Raw genomic sequence first — 18,478 nt, forward strand, 5'->3', positions numbered from 1 at the left:
TCCATTGGTAGAGATCGGCTGTGCGCGGCCATAGCCCATTGAACCTGCAAATGATGGCATGCTCTGCATACACTTGGAATTTCTCATCCAGCGAAGGATGCATTATTTCAATGGAGGGGGTTTCCTCCTGTTTGTCCACCAAAAAAGGTTTGGGAACCTGCGTTGATGGAGTTGTTTTCTTGGGCCTCTGAGCATGGACAACATCTTTGTATGAAAAAGCCTCAGCAGAAGATGACTGTCCAACAGCTCCCCCTCTCAAACGCAGGGTAAAAATGATGGAGGCATTTCTATTAATGCTGTAAAAAGAAAGGGGATAAAGATCCTCAAGTTGTTTACCTTCGTGGAGGAGTCTTTGAGATGCACAGGGGATCCCCAGCTTAAATTACAAGATTTGCTTGAGTTCCTGCACAAGATCCGAAGAGCATACCCAGTGTAGCAGAGTTTTGCCAGAAAGGAGCACGATCTGGATCTGGAACGAGGCAGAGTGATCAGACATTTGATTTTCTTTGCAGATATTCTCCACAGACAAGGGTGTTGTTGCAATTCTAGATACAGGGGAGGAATGAGGCAGATACATGAGAAGTCCATTTCCTTCCTCCTCACAATTAGCATCCCCCAGGCTCAGAAGGCCTTCCTTGTCTCCATTAGCAACAGTAACCCTCTCCCTGAGTTCACTGTAAATCTCCTTCTTCCAACTCCTTCCTTCCAATTTCTGAGCTTTTTTAATGGCGGCCTCCAACGTCTGAGGCGAGTCCGCGTAAACAGAATCCACGATGCCGCCTTCTAGAGCCATCTGAGCATTACACTTGCGGGCGCCCAACACCACATCCTTTAGGGGACCGGGCATGAGCTTGCTTCGAATGACAGCCATGAAACCCTTGGTAAACTTCAAATCGATGTCGAGCTCGCGCGTGAAGAGCACAGATCAGTGTTCTTTTATGAACCTGTAGTCTTGCGCCAAGGCCAGCATGAAACCTCCGGCCGCAGCGTGCCCACAGGATGCAGCGATGGTGGGCATCCTGAGCCTCACCACAGAGGCAAGCAGGGTTTCAAACCTGATCCAGAGTGTGCTCAAGGGGATATCTGGATTCTGAGAGATCCATTGAAGGTCGAGGCCGTTTGAAAAGAATCTACCCTGGTTTATGGGCACGAGGGTCCCTGCGTCTTGGGAATCCTGGACCTCTTGTAGCGCAGCCGAAATAGCGTCCATGGAGGAGGGTTTCTCTGGAATTCGCCTCACCGTCTTAGAGCTCTCTTCTCTTCCTAAGCACTGATTAATTCTTTTTTATAAATGTTGATTACTTAAAAAGGAAAATATAGAAATATATATAAAAAGACAAAAAAATATAGGAAATGTAAAAAAATAAAATTATCTCGTAAACCATAAAAGAATTTCAAAAAAAATAAAAAAATTAAAAGACTTTGCTTCCTTTATTGATGAACTCAAGGACATTAAACTTGACCCAGGGGACATCCTTGTTAGTTTTGATGTGGTTTCCCTATTCACCTGCATCCCTATTAATGAGGCCTTGGAGGTTATCAACCGCTTAACAGATCCTGACACCGCTCGGTTAGTCGAGATTTGCCTCACTTCCACCTTTTTCTGTTTTGAGGGAGAGTTCTTTGAGAAAACTTGTGGAGTTGCCATGGGCTCACCTCTATCCCCTGTTGTTGCAAATCTTTTTATGGAAGATTTTGAGTCTAGGGCTCTAAACTCTTCCCGTCTCCTTCCTAAGCTTTGGAAAAGGTATGTGGATGACACCAATATTATCTGGTCTCACGGCCAAGAGGAATTAGATCTCTTCTTCGATCATCTCAACAATCAATCCCCGACCATTAAGTTCACTAAGGAGCAGGAAGTTGATGGTTGAATCCCTTTCCTAGATATTCTTATTTCTAAGAATAGTGATGGTTCTCTCTCCCACCAAGTTTTTCGAAAGAAAACACATACGGAGCAGTATATTCATGCCAATTCCCACCATTTCCCAGCTCAGAAGATGGGTGTTCTCAATACCCTTGCTACTCGGGCCCTAAGGATTTCAGATAAAAAGAGTTTTGAGAAGGAAAAATCCCATCTCCTTGATGTCTTCGTTGAGAATGGTTATAGTAGATACATGGGTCAGAAGGCTTTCCTAAAAGCTGCCAAGAATTCTCTTGTTAAAAGGGAGCCGAAGGAGCGGATTCCAGGTGTCCATCTTCTATTTGTTCAAGGGACCACTGATAAGATTGCAAGGATTCTCAAGATGCATAGTGTCCCTGTAACCTTTAGGTCCCTTAACACCTTTCGTATGTCCCTCAGATCAGCAAAGGACCCTATCGACCCTAAAGATATGAAAGGGGTCTATATTATCCCTTGTTCCTGTGGGACCCCCTATATTGGTGAGACAGGTCGCTCCATCAATCAAAGGATCAGTGAACACGCAGCTGACCTCAAGCATAGGAGATCAAAGTCTTCCGCTTTAGCTAAGCATGCGAAAAAAACCAATCATCATGTTTGTATTGAGGAGGCTAGTGTCATTGCTAGAGTTTCGCAGTTCCATCATCGGAAATTCAGAGAAGCTCTTGAGATTGAAAAGACACCAAGTAATCTCAATAGAGAGGATGGTTGGAAAATTAGTAGGTGTTGGGTTCCAGCACTCTCTTTCTAGTTGCTTTCTTCCAGATCTTTTTAGATTTTTAGAATATTTACAACTTTTCTGATTAGTTAAATTGTTTATAATATTTATATTTATATATTTATTATTAGTTCTTTTTAAGTATTTTCCATTTTTTATTATATATATATATATATATATATATATATATATATATATATTTTTTTTTTTTAATATCATTTTATTCTGATGTTTATTGATTTAATTTTATTTATTTGTTTGTTTATTTATTTATTTAAATATTTATATATTTATATATATATATATATATATATATTTGTTTTTTAATTAATTAATTAATTTATTTTGTTCCAACTTACTTAACCTCTCTTTTAAAAATTATATATATTTATACATATAATTTATATAGTTTTAATTAGTTAGTTATTCCTTTAGATATTTTTATTTATACGATCTATTCTAGTATTTATAATTTCCATTTATCTATAAAATAGTGAATTCTTTTATCTATTTATTAACTCATGCACCAATTTAATTAAAAATTAATTTATTCTTATAAATTATAGGTAAAGGTAAGGTCCCTTATTTTTACTGGTTTGTTTGACCTGGGTCCCTAGTCAAATTTAACCGTTACCCTTGTTAGCCGTTGGAGGCTCTGCTCATGCTATTTAACAGGCAAAGATGGATCTGATTTTTCAACTTGTCCTGACGATGAACCACACTTGTTGGTTCGAAACACGTCGACAAATGATTTATCTTGTGATTTACGCCGAAAAATTTCTCTTAAACTTGATATGGATCACAGAAGCCTCAATTCAAAAAAAAAAAAAAAAAAAAAAAACTACTAAAATTAAGATTAAAAACATTTAAAAAATAAAAATAAAAATATAAAAATATACTCAAATTAAAAAAAATCAAAATAAAAAACAAATTAAAATTTAAAAAATACATATAATTTTCAAATTAAAAAAAAAAACCAAAAAAATTTAAAATTTTAAAAAAATATGTATATTTTGATTAAAAAAAAACATTTAATTTTTTTATAAAACTATATATTTTTGATTTAAAAAATCATATATATATATATATATCTATATATATATATATATATATATACACGATTTAAGAAAAAGCATGAACATTTTTTTTAAATATATACTTTTTATTAAAAAAATTACACATTTTTTATTTAAAAAAATAAATAAATAAACATTTTTTTTTAAATATATATATTTAAAAAAAAATTGAGCTTTTTTATTTAAAAAAAAAAGATTAAACATATAATATTTATGAGAGGTTCTTCAGCGTAAATCACATAGATTATCATTTGTCGACGCGTTTCGAACCAACTAGTGTGGTTCATCGTCAAGACAAGTTGAAGAAATAGATCCAGCTTAGCATGTTAAATAGTCTGAGCAGAGTCTCCAACAGCTAATTCGACCAATGGCTAGTTTTGACTTTGGGACCAGGGTCAAATTATTAATATTATTATTACCATTATTTATTTATTTACTTATTATTATTATTATTCATTTTTAATAAATAAAATAAATCTAAATGGTGTTAATGATGACGATGACGATGATGGTTAACGTCCGCTGAGACCAAATAATGGTCTATCGGACCTAAAGAAACAAATTATCTATTTTGATTTAAGATTTTATTCCTATGCTCAAAAAGCTTCGAGAGAAGCCTCCCGAGCTCACTATAATTTTGACATTGTAAAAGGTTAGGAAGGTCAGTATTGTAACAAAGATTGTGAAACTGAGATCTAATGTGGTTATATGCGGGGCACTCTAAGAGGAAGTGGTTTTCATCCTCGATGTTCCTATTCTCACATATATGGCAGATCCTTTCCGTCCATGGCGTTTTAGGAACTGCCCAACGACCTGTTTCACTATGGAGCTCATGAGAATTCGCTCTAATCTTTGCTATATTAATTTTCTTCTTTGAGCTAGTTAAAATAGAGAGATACTTTTGATATTCTAGGGTGGGGTTGATGATCTTCTTATAATAACTTAATTTTCTTTTAGCCGCTAAGTCTTTCTCACACCACATTTTTTCTTTGAACTTAGAAGTAACAATATCTTTAATGTTATTTATGTTTTGCAATGCATCATTTTCGTTGATCTCCCAATAGTTTAACCAGGCCCTTGTGTCTTTATGCCACCCTCGATTGAGCCTTAGGTGGTTTTGGCTAGAATTTAAAGCTAGCTTAGGAAGTCTATGATCGTCTATGTTACTGATTTTGTGCTTGTACAACAGAAACCTAAGCATAGCTAGGCTCTCAATAGGGGAAAGACCTGCTTCTATAAGGAGAATATGATAGGGTGTATTACTTTTAATTTTCAGGTTATAAGTTATAAAACGCTTCTGGATTTGCTCAATCTTTCTCCATGATTCTCTGGAGATGCTGCAACCCCAAACCTCACAGCCATATAAGATAACGAGAGTGACTAAAGTTTCAAAGAGGAACTTCTTTTTATCCCACAATACAAGGTTTTCTATTTTACAATTATTTTCAAGACCAAAGTAAGCTTTCCACCCCCCATTAATCCTTTTCTCAATGCTATGGTTCCAGTTGAGCTTGTGATGAATATCAATTCCTAGGTACTTGTAAGAATACACTTCCTCCAAGTTATTATTGTCATACATAAAATTAGCGTAAGTGTCCTTCTTGGATTTGATAATCATAACTTTTGTTTTGTCAGTGTTAACAATCATACCCATGGTAGAGCAGAAATCCTTAAGAAGCCTGAGTTGCTTATTAAGATCGGATGGGCACCTTGCCAAAAGAACAATATCGTCAGCATAAAGAAGAAGGATGACGACTATCCCAGCTAAGATCGTGCCATCACATCCTGCTTCCTCTAAATAGCCTTCGAGCTTATCGATGTAAATGCCAAATAGGGTAGGGGAGAGGGGGCAACCTTGTTTAACTCCGATGTTACACTTAATATCTTTCGACCACCCTTCATTGCTCTTTAGCTTGGCAGTTACATTTATAGCGGCAGCTCTCAACTCGAGAGGAACCTTTAGCTCTTCTAATCTATTCCAAAGGTTGTATCTAGGAACCGTACCAAAAGCCTTTCTGAAGTCCACAAAGCAACAAAATAAATTGGATTTATCATTACGACATTCCTCCGCAATGATCCTAAGCGTAACAAGGTGGTCTGTTGTTGAGTGATGCCTTCTGAAACCTGCTTGGCCTCTAGCCCGCTTACCTTCACTTTCAAGCCATATGCTTAACTTCTTTTCCAAAATACTACCATATAACTTGGATAAGAGAGGGCTGATCATAATTGTTCGATAATTAGAGGGGTTGTTTGTATCCCCACTTTTAAAAATAGGGATAATGAGGCTCTCAGTCCAAGGTTTAGGGAACCCTTGCTTGACTGCTTGATTCAAAGCTTGTGGATGTGGGGGATGAGGACAGGACCTCCAATTTTTAAGATTTCCGCTTGGTAACCTTCAATGTCCTTAGCTTTCCCATTAGCGAGGCGATTAACCCCAAACTTAATGTCTTCTAAAGAGAAAACTTCTTTCGTTGTGAGAAGGGTTTCCAAATTATCCATGACATTTGGAGATTCATAAAGCTTTTTAAGATAGGAATTACAATCATGAAGAGCAATTTTATTATTATCCTTAGTCTTCCTAGTTAGAATCTGCCTCCAAAATTTCTTAGGAGCTACCTTAGAGAGGTGTAAGAGATTCTCCTGTCTTTGACGAATGTACTGCCTCTTTTTCCTTTTAGTTAGGGCTTTGTATATTTTTATCTTGTCCATTTTAAGAGATTCATCAACAGCTTCCTTAATTGCTCTCCTTGCACTTTTACAATCTTTGTCATACCATGGATTGGTTTTGCTATTTCTTTTATTATTTGAAACTTCAATTGAGAACTTGTTAATAGAATATGAGAGGGTTGTAGTAAAATTATGATAGAGGTCTTCTATGTTGTCTATATTACATAAAGGAAGCAAATTAGTTTTTAATTCATTTAGAAAGAGATCATTTTTATTTCTACCAAATATTAAGTTCTTTTGGCTATAAGTATTATTTTCTATGGGAACTCTATGCATGACAAAATTGAGAGTTATAAGTAAAGGCCTATGATCAGAGTCAGGTTCGTGGTCGTTTAAGATGTCAAAATTTATTATTTCATTGTATAATGGGAGATCGGAAATAACGTAGTCTACCACGCTGCTACCAAGTCCATGGATGCATGTCATCTTGCTAGAATTGGGCCACTTCTTTAGACCGTTGCAAATCATGAGATCCTGAGCACTACAGAGCTTGACTAGCTCCGACCCAAACAAATTTTCCCCGAGATCTTGAGAGTTCCTTTTGTACCTGCTAGCCAGAGTAGGGTCTTCGTCTAACCAAAGAGGATTAGGGTTGGAATGATTGCTTAGAATAATAGCTTGGTTGTTTGAAGTTCGAGCATTAAAGTCACCTATTAAAAGGATATTACCGTCATTCCTTAGGCTAGAAATATCATTCTCTAAACCATTGTAAGGGTTAGTTTTATCTAGATTTTTCTTCTTATAGAAGTTAGAATTAATGGGGGGGAAATAACATATTGCTATGTAGGACTTTTTATTATTAATGTCTTTGATCTCTATCCAACTATATTGGTTGTGAGGGTCGTTTTTATAAATCCTAACATGGGGGGAGATGTTCTTCTTAATGGAACAAGCTATTCCCCCAATGCCTCTATGGAAGGATCGCTTGTTCCAGGTAGACCATAGCGTAAAGCCATCTATGTTAGGGACCTTAGATTCTTCGTGCTCCCAAGTTTCAACAAGCAAAATAATATCAACATCATTTGAAATCCAACTTAGCTTGGGGCCTTTGTTCCATGGGAAGCCCCGACAATTCCAAGAAAGGATCCAGAGCATGTTTAATTGCTATTGATTACTATCTTTTTGGTTTCTATCTCGAATAAAGGCTTTTCTATTTCTGATTATTGCCCATTTTCCTTCCTTTCTAGCTTCTTTTACCTTTTGAACCTCCTTCCTTAATTCTGCTTGGTCTTCTGGAATGAGATCTTCATTTATGAATATTCCCGTTCCTTTTAGACTTGAGGTTTTACTAAGTATGTCGTGCTTATGATCAGTGGAGCTCACCTTTATGCGGATTAGCCTTCCTTTATTCTCTGTTAATTTCCCCAACCTTGTTGCTTCTGTGAGACACAATGTTTCAATTTGTAATCTATTATGTAGTTCTGTCTGGCTAAGGCTAAAGTATCCTCATCTACTTCCTCTTTTAAACCGAATATTATAAGGTTTAAGGCCCTTTTGTTACGTTCGTGGCATAAAGACACATGCCCTTGTGTCTTTATGCCACCCTCGATGGAGCCTTAGGTGGTTTTGGCTAGAATTTAAAGCTAGCTTAGGAAGTCTATGATCGTCTATGTTATTGATTTTGTGCTTGTACAACAGAAACCTAAGCATAGCTAGGCTCTTAATAGGGGAAAGACCTGCTTCTATAAGGAGAATAGGATAGGGTGTATTACTTTTAATTTTCAGGTTATAAGTTATAAAACGCTTCTGGATTTGCTCAATCTTTCTCCATGATTCTCTGGAGATGCTGCAACCCCAAACCTCACAGCCATATAAGATAACAGGAGTGACTAGAAGGGGATTAATAATCTTAGTTGTTTATACTCGGTTTAGGACAAAAACTTCGACTGCGCACGGCCCGCCCAAGCTAGGGTTCTGAGACCGCTGCGCTGTCCTGGCTGCTGTGCCCCTGCGCACAGCTGTTATAGACATTTTTGTGCCTCGCGTCAAGGAGCAGGGAATGTCGATAATTACAGGGATCCTCAGTCCCTAAACATGTTGTTCTTACCCCTAAAAGAACAAGGTCATCAATCAACAGCACTTCCAATCAGTTCCCCACCTGAAAACACTTCAGAACAGGCTTATTTTGGATCATGTCAGCTGCTTAACTGAGCTTCTGCGCTGTATTGCACCTGTCCCACTCTGTACCTGCGCTGGAAGTCAAAAACTATGAAGGCTACCTGCGCTGGGCGAGATTGGCCAAGTGGCACAGTCATCCTGCAAGGTGTCAGTTGCCCAGGAAGCTTCCAAACTGACACTTGGGTCATGAGATTCGCCCTGTGATGAGTAAGAGGTACTTGATCACCATGTGTAAGCAAGGATCTCCAAGTGGACACAGGAACTGAAGATTAACTGGAGATGGAGAGGACACAAGGCAGCTTCATGTCAGTCTCAAGCTGACTCATCCTTTTCTCTTCTCTCCTATATATAGAGCTCTTCTATGAGGTCTATAGAGGCTGGAATTTTGTATAAGCAAGGAGGTGCTGTTGGTATACCGCCAGGATTATTGGGTGATTGTTTTACTAGAGGTGAAGAAGAGAGTTCTTGCTGCCGAGGAGGTGCTGCTGGATTGGAGCCAACATCATTGGTTGTAACTTCCTCTGGAACCCTGTTACTTTCTATCAATAAAGTTTGCATGTTCTTCTATATACTTGTTTTACATAGATGCTTTTGTGTTTACATGTATATTTGATGCAACCTAATCCATGCTTCAGTTATGATTGCTTGTATCTTGTAGTTTGCTCCCTTTTGTTGTGCAGATTCTGTGTGTAGCTGGATCGGCTTGGAGAGCAAAGTGCTGGGAATCGGATACAAAGCGAGAAGGATAAGGATCGACTAAGCGCAAGACACCAGGTTGGTTGACCCTCTTTCCATTCTCTCTGTGCTTTCATAAAGATGAACATGAAAACTTTGTCATTCAGTTGTTGCTAAAGTCTGTCACCTTTAGAAAGGGTTAGTGTCATCCGTATCGGATACTTTTCCCCACAACAAACTGGCGACTCCGCTGGGGAGATCCTAGTATCTTGTTGTTGTAGAGTTTTGCTATTCATTTCTTGAAGAAAGGAGTATCGAATCGAAAAGCTTTTGACTCTATCAAAAGCGAAGTAGAGGGTTTTGCTACTCTTGCTCCTTTGCTGAGCAAATTCAAGATTTAAAGAGCTAATCTACAGATAAATCCTTACTCTTTGTGATAGATCTTTATCCTCTTGATCATCCCTTTACCTGTACTTAACCCATAGCATTTTATTTCAGTCAAAACAATACATTTTTGAGCTTTTTATGACCCGGAATTCTTAGCAGACGTAACTCTCGTGACTCAGTGCAGGCTGTACACAGGCAGCCTGCATTACAGCGCAGGTGCTCCCTTCGGGAACTGCGCTGAGAGTGAGATTGGCAGACCAGTGCCTGCGCTGGTCCAGTTGGCCTTAGTCTAGCTCAGCTCTTCCTTTGTGTCTTGGCCCTGTTTGCACTTGTTTTTGGCTGATTGCTTGCTGGTTATTGTATTTGCTGTAGACCTCATCTCCTTGACATTATTCCGCCTCAGTTGTGTGATGAAATTGTAAACGTTCTTTCAGTATTTCTTGTTTCAGTTACAATTTCCCATTGTGAAAAGCGAACCTAGTAGCTGTGGCCTCTTAGATTGCGATCTTATGAGTTAGTGTTATTACTGTTCATAGCTGTTTTGGGTTGGTTTGTTTTCACTTTATGGTTTGAATTCATATATTTTTGGTGTAAAACAAGTACCTGTAAAGCGTCTTTTCATTTAGACAATACTTGTTTGTTTACGCTTCAAATTGAATTCGAAAAGTCATACAACAGTTTTCCTTTTGTTAGCATCAACATTAAAGGAAAAGAAAAGAAATACATGCATCTTGCATTTGCATTTTTGATAAGTTTGGGTGTCTGATCTAGGAGAAAGTGCATTAGTTTGTGCTTTGTGCTCTGTGTGGAAAGATTTTGTTTTTCTCTCCCCTCAGTAGCTAGGATTTTCAAAGCTAAAAGGATAGTGAAAGCTTGCTTATCATTTTAGCTGCATTTAGGAATTTGTACCAATACATCTCGTGGTGATCCTGAAAGACAAACTGATAAAAAGATCAACTTAAAATATATTGAATGAATCTAAAAACGCATTGTAACATAACGCTCACAATAGAGGTCTAGGTAGAGACGTGTTCCGGCGTCGTTAAACGTAGTGACTGTCGATCTCTACGAAGGTGGGTGATTCCTCCTGAGGGACGATAACACTAATACGGATTTGAGCTCCCGCGTACCGTCGCGTATATTGGGAGACCCCTATAGGCAATTATCCTTTATCCTTAGGAAGCCGTGTCGACCGCCCTACTGATCGCGATGCAGTGAACACAGCATTCACGAAGATCGACCACCCGTACCGTAAAACGTATTCTGTGGTTTCGCGAAAGGTTTGGCACACCCTCTGCCTAGATCTCCAGAGCAGTTTCTTTTGGCTCTTTTCAAACTCTATAATTGAAAAGGTCCAACCGAGCATTTGTCACTTCGGGCTCGTTAATACATCGAAGGCGACTAGAGTTATCTTTAGCTTTTTCTCGACTCTTAAAACATGAAAAAGCAAAGTTGTGTCTAAAAGCGTCTAATAAAATTCATTCAATACGGAAACATTATTCCCCTTTTTGTATTTTAGTTGATCAAGTAATCCGCAATCGTGGAGGAAAGTCAATTAAAACCCCGTCGTTCAGGGAGGCTTGCGGGTCGACCATCTTTGTCTCCGGAACCGAAAGTAGTACGAGCAAAGCGATCTCGCTGGACCAGATCAAAATCTCCTTTTAAAGTTAGAACGGAAGTTCCAACAACATCTGAGATTCTGGTCACTCCTAATATTTCTGGAATCCCTGCCTCTATTGAAGAAGTTCAACGGCGACAGAAGGACAATTGTATTGATCCTAGTCTGAAAACAAGTACTTGTTTAACTGAACCAGTTCCATCTGAAACCGGTCCACAGAGCCTTGTTGTTCAAACAACTGTCGCTGTTGAGGCAACCCCTTCTTCGGCACCAGAAATCTATTACGGACCTGACGGTCTGCCTCTTCCTCCTGGTCTGATTGCAATAGAGGAAATCGTAGAGGACCAGCAAGCAAATACTCCAATTCATTTTGGAGTAGGTTCCACTCTTTTTCCTTCTGCATCAGAAGTTTGTCTATCGCCACAGGAAGTTCCTGAAGAATCGTTAGGAAGTTTATTGGATAGACTTAAAATGTCTTAACAACCGTCGACATCTAGAACTGTGCCAAACGACACAGCGACAGCAGAAGCTCCTGCTGCCATTCCAACGATGTTTGCCGGCATACCATCTGTCCCAACTAGTTCTCATCAACTAGAAGGAGTCCACCCAGGGACTATTATGACATCTTGGTCTGTTCCAGTTTGCTCTTCCGGTATAATACCCGGTAATTCTTATGTTGAAACTAGACAAATTGATCCCTTTGGGAATCATTTTGGGCCATCCAGTCCTCAAAGGCCATTTACACCCTTGAGCTCCGGATTGTTACCGTATGGGGGGCAATATGCCCTTTCACTTCCTCTTTCGGGAGGATACCCATACGGCAGTTTTCAACCAAATTCAAGTTTGACTGAAGTAACGACGAGTGGTTGGGTACCTATGTTACCCCAACAACCGAGAGTTGTATATTCTATGCAACAAAGTGTACCTATGTCTCATATCCCGACGACGCCAGCAATTGTAACCATGTCGCAAGTTCAATCGATGCCTGTTGTATGTCAACCCCAAGTTGTAATGCAACAGCCAATTGACCCTGTAACACAACCACAATCGCCAACTGCCGGGACGACACAAATACAAACGGGGACCATAACCCCGCATCTTGGGCCGTCGGTTAGTGTTGCACAACAAAACATGGCTTCACAACCATGGATGGTGCAATACCAACAACCTCAGTTTCAACAGGTGTACCAGGGGTCTGAGCAACAGATCTTTGCGAATAATGGGCAACCCTATATTCAGAATGGGTTAAACCAACCACTTTACAGTGGCCAAACCCACCAACCATATCAGTCATATCAACATCAGTTGCATTATACTGGTATGCAAAGACCTACTGCTCAGGCGATTCCATCGTACCCTGGGTACGCCTCGCCAAACCTGAATCAGCAGTTGCCATTCGTGGCGACCTTAGAATTACCAGATTTACATCGATTGACGAATGATCCAATCGCCTATGCCCATTGGTGGCCAGCGATTCCTCACAAACTTCCTTCGGACATTCCTAAATTCAATGGAAATCCGGGCGAAGACCCGTCGAATCATGTGATGACATTCCATCTGTGGTGTTCGTCGAATACCTTGAATGATGATTCAATAAGGCTTCGTCTTTTCCAGAGGACATTGACTGGTCCGGCGGCCAAATGGTATATTGAATTACCTAGAGCCTCTTTCGACAATTTTAGTTCCCTAGCCACGACTTTCTTAACACACTTTCAGTTACCTATAAGGTACGAAACTGGAACAGAGATCTTAACCAATTTCAAGCAGACAACCGCCACACATATATCTGATCATATACATGAGTGGCGTCGTCGTCGCAGAATGGTAAAGACCTATGTTCCAGATCAGCTATTAGCTGAGTGGTTTATAAAGTCGCTTCTGCCGGCAATTACAGAAGATGTGGCCAAGGGAGGCGTCGTAACAGAGGAGCAGGTTATTGCTCGTGCTCAGTATTTGGACTTAGTGTATACTCAGTCGGGCACGCTCTATGATAAGATACCTGATGCCCCCAGACCGGAATTTTCAATCCCTCCTCCTCTCAGATCAATTAGTGACTCTCACGCCGGTGATGGCGTGATTGGAACTGCAAACGCTAAGTCGACAAGGGATTCGAATAAGAAAGCCCGTAAGACTTCGAATCAAAAAGCAAATCAGGAGATTCTTGCTTCGGAGGTAAACGCTGTATCTACGGATAAAGGCAAAAACTCCAATCAACCAGGAAGCAAGAAGAAACAAAACAAAGGGAAGAAGAAGAATCAAGGTGGATCATCCCCTCAAAAAACTTCTTCAAACCCTCCTGGGCAAAAGAAACAATTTCCTCCATGTCAAATATGTGATGAAAATCATTCAACAAAGAACTGTCCGTTCAAAGCTGAGTTTAAGAGGTTCCTAAAAAGTTCCCAAACTTCAGCTGTGTTGACTGATCCGTTTCCTACCCCAGGTCAGAATATGGTTGATAGTGGAAATGCTTCCCCGTCTCAAGTGCTTATGCTGTCGGTTTCTAAGCAAAGTGATGCTTTGATATCGACTAGGAATAAAGATTATGGAAATCCGCCGATGTCGAACGACAAAGGGAAAGATCAACCCAGTAGTTCGACAACAACTTCGGCAGAAGTTGTACCCCCCCTCACGCATGAATTAACAATAAAGCCACCTAAGGGAGTAGTCCACAAGTCGACATTCAATCCTCGCGCCAGAGCGGCGCAACACTATAATGTAGTGGAGGATTTGGCCCAATCGCCATCTGCTATGTCGACTCTTGAGGTACTACAAAATTGCCCATCCCAAAGACAGGCATTGTTATCAGCAATTGGTGGAGTGGATCCTAAAGATTCCAATCTTGTATCCTTTGATCACAAAGGATATGATCCTCAGTTACCAGCGCAATTAGCTTTCCTTATTCAAGTGAAAGCACTCAACAAAACTTTTCATAGAACGATTATTGATGAGGGTGCATCGACATGTATCATGTCGATGAGTTGCTGGAAAACTCTTGGATCTCCAACCTTGTCGCGATCTTCGACGACATTGAAAGCATTTGACGGTAGGTCGTACACTCCGTACGGTATCCTAAATAACTTTAAGGTTGAACTAGGAGGAAAAACAATGGAGATTGATGTTGAAGTCATTGATGGCAATCTTGACTATAACATTCTACTGGGAAGACCATGGATATATGCCATGGCAGCTGTAGTGTCGACATATTTTAGGAAGATCGCATTCCCGTTTGAAGGAGGGATTACGATCGTCGACCAACAGAGTTTCCTCCCAAATGGTTCACAAGTTACTGGAAGCATTCCCCTGATCCATGGGAGCGACCATTCAATAAAAGATATAGGAGTAGGCTTGCTAAAAGATCCCACAATGATGGGAACTTTCGCGTTGCCACCTCCGTTCCATGAAGGGAATATCCCGTTTGTAGCAACATGCAACATGGTATCTTCGTCGAAGGTCGCAGAAGACAAAGTCGTCATGGATCATCAAGTGGTTTTGCCCCCTAGCCCTATTGAAATATTGTAGCAATCAATGTTTCAGGCATGGGAAGCAAGCCCAAAAGAACGCTCGTCAAGCGTTTGGGTAGATAGGTCCGAAGAGTATGGTACCCCATTAGATCCATGGTAAAAAGTTCATGGGACTGACGAAGGAATCTTGCAATCAATGATGATTGAAGGGGCACCATGGAATGATAACCACCATCGTTCCCTTCTTCCAGAGAGTGAAGAAGAAACTCATCACGACCTATACCACCCTTCAGTGTTTGAATTCCTAACAAATACTGTAAATACGGTGGATTCCGAGAGAAACCTATCCAATATTGAAGAGACCATAGCCATAAATATCTCGACAAAATCTGATGTTGTTGAGAATATTCATGTCGGCAAAAGTTGTTCCCCTTCAGAACTGGAAATATATAGTGCTCTCTTTCGCGAATTTAGAGATGTCTTTGCATGGTCATATGATGAAATGCCAGGCATTGACTCGAGCATAGTTGAACATGAAATTAAAATGTATCCTGATGTCAAACCAGTAAGACAACGGCTTCGGCAGGTACATCCGAAGAAATCCGCTGCCATTAAGGCGGAAGTTGAAAAACTCCTCCATGCTGGATTCATCTACCCGGTTCCTCTAACCGATTGGGTATCGAATATTGTCCCTGTTATGAAAAAACAAGGGACGATAAGAGTGTGTGTCGACTATAGGGAAGTAAACAAAGCTTGTCCAAAGGACAACTACCCTACACCCTTCATTGACCAGATAATTGATGAATGCGCCGGATGTGAAATCTTTTCATTTATGGATGGATTTTCCGGGTATAATCAAATAAATATCCGCCCACAGGACCAGTCTAAGACTGCATTCATCTGTCCGTGGGGCACATTCGCTTATCGAAAATTACCCTTTGGTTTAAAGAACGCAGGGGCGACGTTTGAGAGGGCAATGAATTATGCCTTCCATGACATCAAGAACATCGTTCAACCTTACCTCGACGATCTTCCGGCTCATTCGCGGAAGCGGACTGATCATCCGCGTCATTTGAGAGCAATATTTCTACGTTGCCGACATTATAAAATAAGACTCAATCCACATAAATGTGTGTTTTGCGTCGGCTCTGGTCGCTTACTTGGATTTGTGGTTTCTAAGGACGGGATTCGTCTCGACCCCTGTAAGGTTCAGGCAATCATTAATTTGCCTCCACCTTCAAATTTGCTTCAGATTCAGAAACTCCAAGGGAAAGCAAACTTTCTGAGGAGGTTCATTCCTAATTACGCAGAACTTGCCAAAGGTTATACTCGTCTTTTGAAAAAGGATGTACCTTTTGTCTGGGACCAGGTTGCGCAAGCTTCCTTTGATGCTCTGAAAGATTGTCTAGTAAGAGCATCATTAATGTACGCCCCGGACTATCAAAGAGATTTTAACCTGTATCTTGCTGCAGCAGATACGACCATTGCGATGGTCTTAGTGCAAGAAGTCAATGGAATAGAACATCCTATTTATTATTTAAGTAAAAACTTAAATGACACAGAAAGTAAATATTCCTATGTTGAAAAACTAGCGCTTGCTGCTGTTCAAGTGATTCAAAGGTTTCGACATTATGTCCTCTTTAGGAAAACTACCGTTTTGTCAGATTGCAATCCCATGACATATATACTGTCGCGACAGTTGCTTGGGGGCAAATATTCAAAATGGATAGCCATCCTTCAAGAGTTCGATTTAGATTTTGTAAAATCCAAATCGAAGAAAGCCCTAGTTTTCGCGGAATTATTATGCGATCTCCCATCGTCGTCCAACGATGATACATCAGAAGAGTCAATCGTGGATGAAAATTTGTTTCTGATATCAGTAAGCGATAAGTGGTATGGAGACATCATTGTTTATCTCCAAACCCAAAAGTTTAGGCCTAATACCTCACACTCGGAACGGAAACGTATACGATACCAATCTAAAGACTACATGATCGTCGGTGATACACTTTACCGTCGTGGCGTCGATACAGTTCTGAGGAGGTGCCTTACCCATGAGGAGGCCGAAAAAGCCCTGAATGATTGTCATTCAGGCGCGTGCGGGGGGCATCAATCTGGATATGCAACAGCACAAAGAATCTTACGAGCAGGATACTTCTGGCCAACTATGTTTAAAGATTGCATAATAGCTGTCAGAAGTTGCCATGCATGTCAGATCTTTGATAGCAAAACCAGAAGACCACCCGCACCCTTACAGCCAATAGTTGCTGTTGGGCCCTTCGCCAAGTGGGGCATCGATTTCATGCAATGTAACCCCACCTCGACCGGGGGGCATGGGTATATTATAGTCGCTGTTGACTATTTTACCAAATGGGCCGAGGCGATGCCTACATTGGATAACACTGGTGAAACAGCTGCCCTTTTCTTTTTCAATCATGTAGTCGCCAGGTTCGGCATACCGCAAGCTATAGTGACAGATCATGGATCGCATTTTCGCAATCACATGATGATCGAATTAGCTGCCAAATTAGGGCTATCTCACGACAGCTCTACTCCGTATTATCCACAAGCCAACGGACAAGTTGAGGCAATCAACAAGGTCCTGAAGCGTATGTTGCAAAGGATGATCGGGGTTCATAAAAGAAGATGGCATCTAATCCTGTACTCAGCACTATGGGCTTACCGAACCTCGGTAAAAAACGCCACTGGGTTCACACCATTCCAATTGGTGTATGGCCTGGAGGCAGTTTTACCGATCCAGTGCGAAATTTCGTCTCTTAAACTCGCAATTGACCTCCTCCCCGGAACCTCAGAAGAAGAGGCCCGTTTCTTGGAATTGATCCAGTTGAATGAAAACCGTCGTGACGCCGCTTTGGCGAACGAGGCTCATAAGAAACGAGTCAAAGCGCAGTTCGACAAGAATGTCAAACCGCGCATCTTCTCTGAAGGTGACTTGGTTTTGCTTTACGACCAAGAATCCGATAAATTGGGAGCAGGGAAATTTCAGTCCTTATGGATGGGTCCTTATATTGTTAAAAGGGTGTTAGCAAAAGGAGCCTACGAGTTAATGGATTATGACGGAATACCACTGGCGCAACCCCGAAACGGGTTGTACCTCAAGCGTTACTATGCTTAAATAGTAACCTGAGTGCTTTTGTTGTATTTTGTTTTCGCTAAAATGTTTGTTTCGGTAGTAATCCACCCTTCTCGTTTGTTGCAGATGTCGAATTATTCTGACACATATGTGGGATATGCCGACGGAGCGAGTCGTAGTACGCGGAATTTGTCTTCCGCTGCCTGGGCCATTTTTGATCCAAGCGGCGAGTTAGTGAGTTTCAGAGGTGTGTGTATTGGACGATCGACAAACAATATCGCTGAGTATAGTGCGTTGATCGAACTCCTCTCTGATACCATTGCTCATGGTATACGCCGACTAATTGTCAGGCTAGACTCACAACTTGTGATACTACAGCTCACTGGTATATATTCAGTCCGCAATCCAGCTATTTATCGTATGTTTCTAAGAGTTAAGATTTTGGAAAGAGAGTTTGATTCAATTCAATACCAGCATATTTCCATAAATTTGAACACATTAACAGATTCATTGGCAAACTATGTATTAGATAGACATTTACAACATATATAAAAAGAGATGTATCGGTGCTATGAAAGTGGATCACAAATAAACTGAAATAAACTCCGAAAATCAAAATATATAAAGCTGTTTATAGTTTGTGCATAATGTGCTGTAATCAAAACAAAATTGGTCATACGACCTAGAACTCAAAAAGATGCTAGGGG

At 40.3% G+C, this 18,478-nt stretch overlaps 1 pseudogene; it reads right to left on the reverse strand.

Moving 5' to 3' along the window:
• Positions 1-382: 382 nt before the first annotated feature.
• Positions 383-1,513, reverse strand: LOC149256792 (enoyl-CoA delta isomerase 1, peroxisomal-like; annotated as a pseudogene).
• Between the last annotated feature and the right edge of the window lie 16,965 nt (positions 1,514-18,478).

Source organism: Pinus tabuliformis, chromosome 7 (assembly GCF_031772625.1).
Source record: "Pinus tabuliformis cultivar Carrire ecotype Pingquan chromosome 7, CPIR1, whole genome shotgun sequence".
Classification (NCBI taxonomy): Eukaryota; Viridiplantae; Streptophyta; class Pinopsida; order Pinales; family Pinaceae; genus Pinus; species Pinus tabuliformis.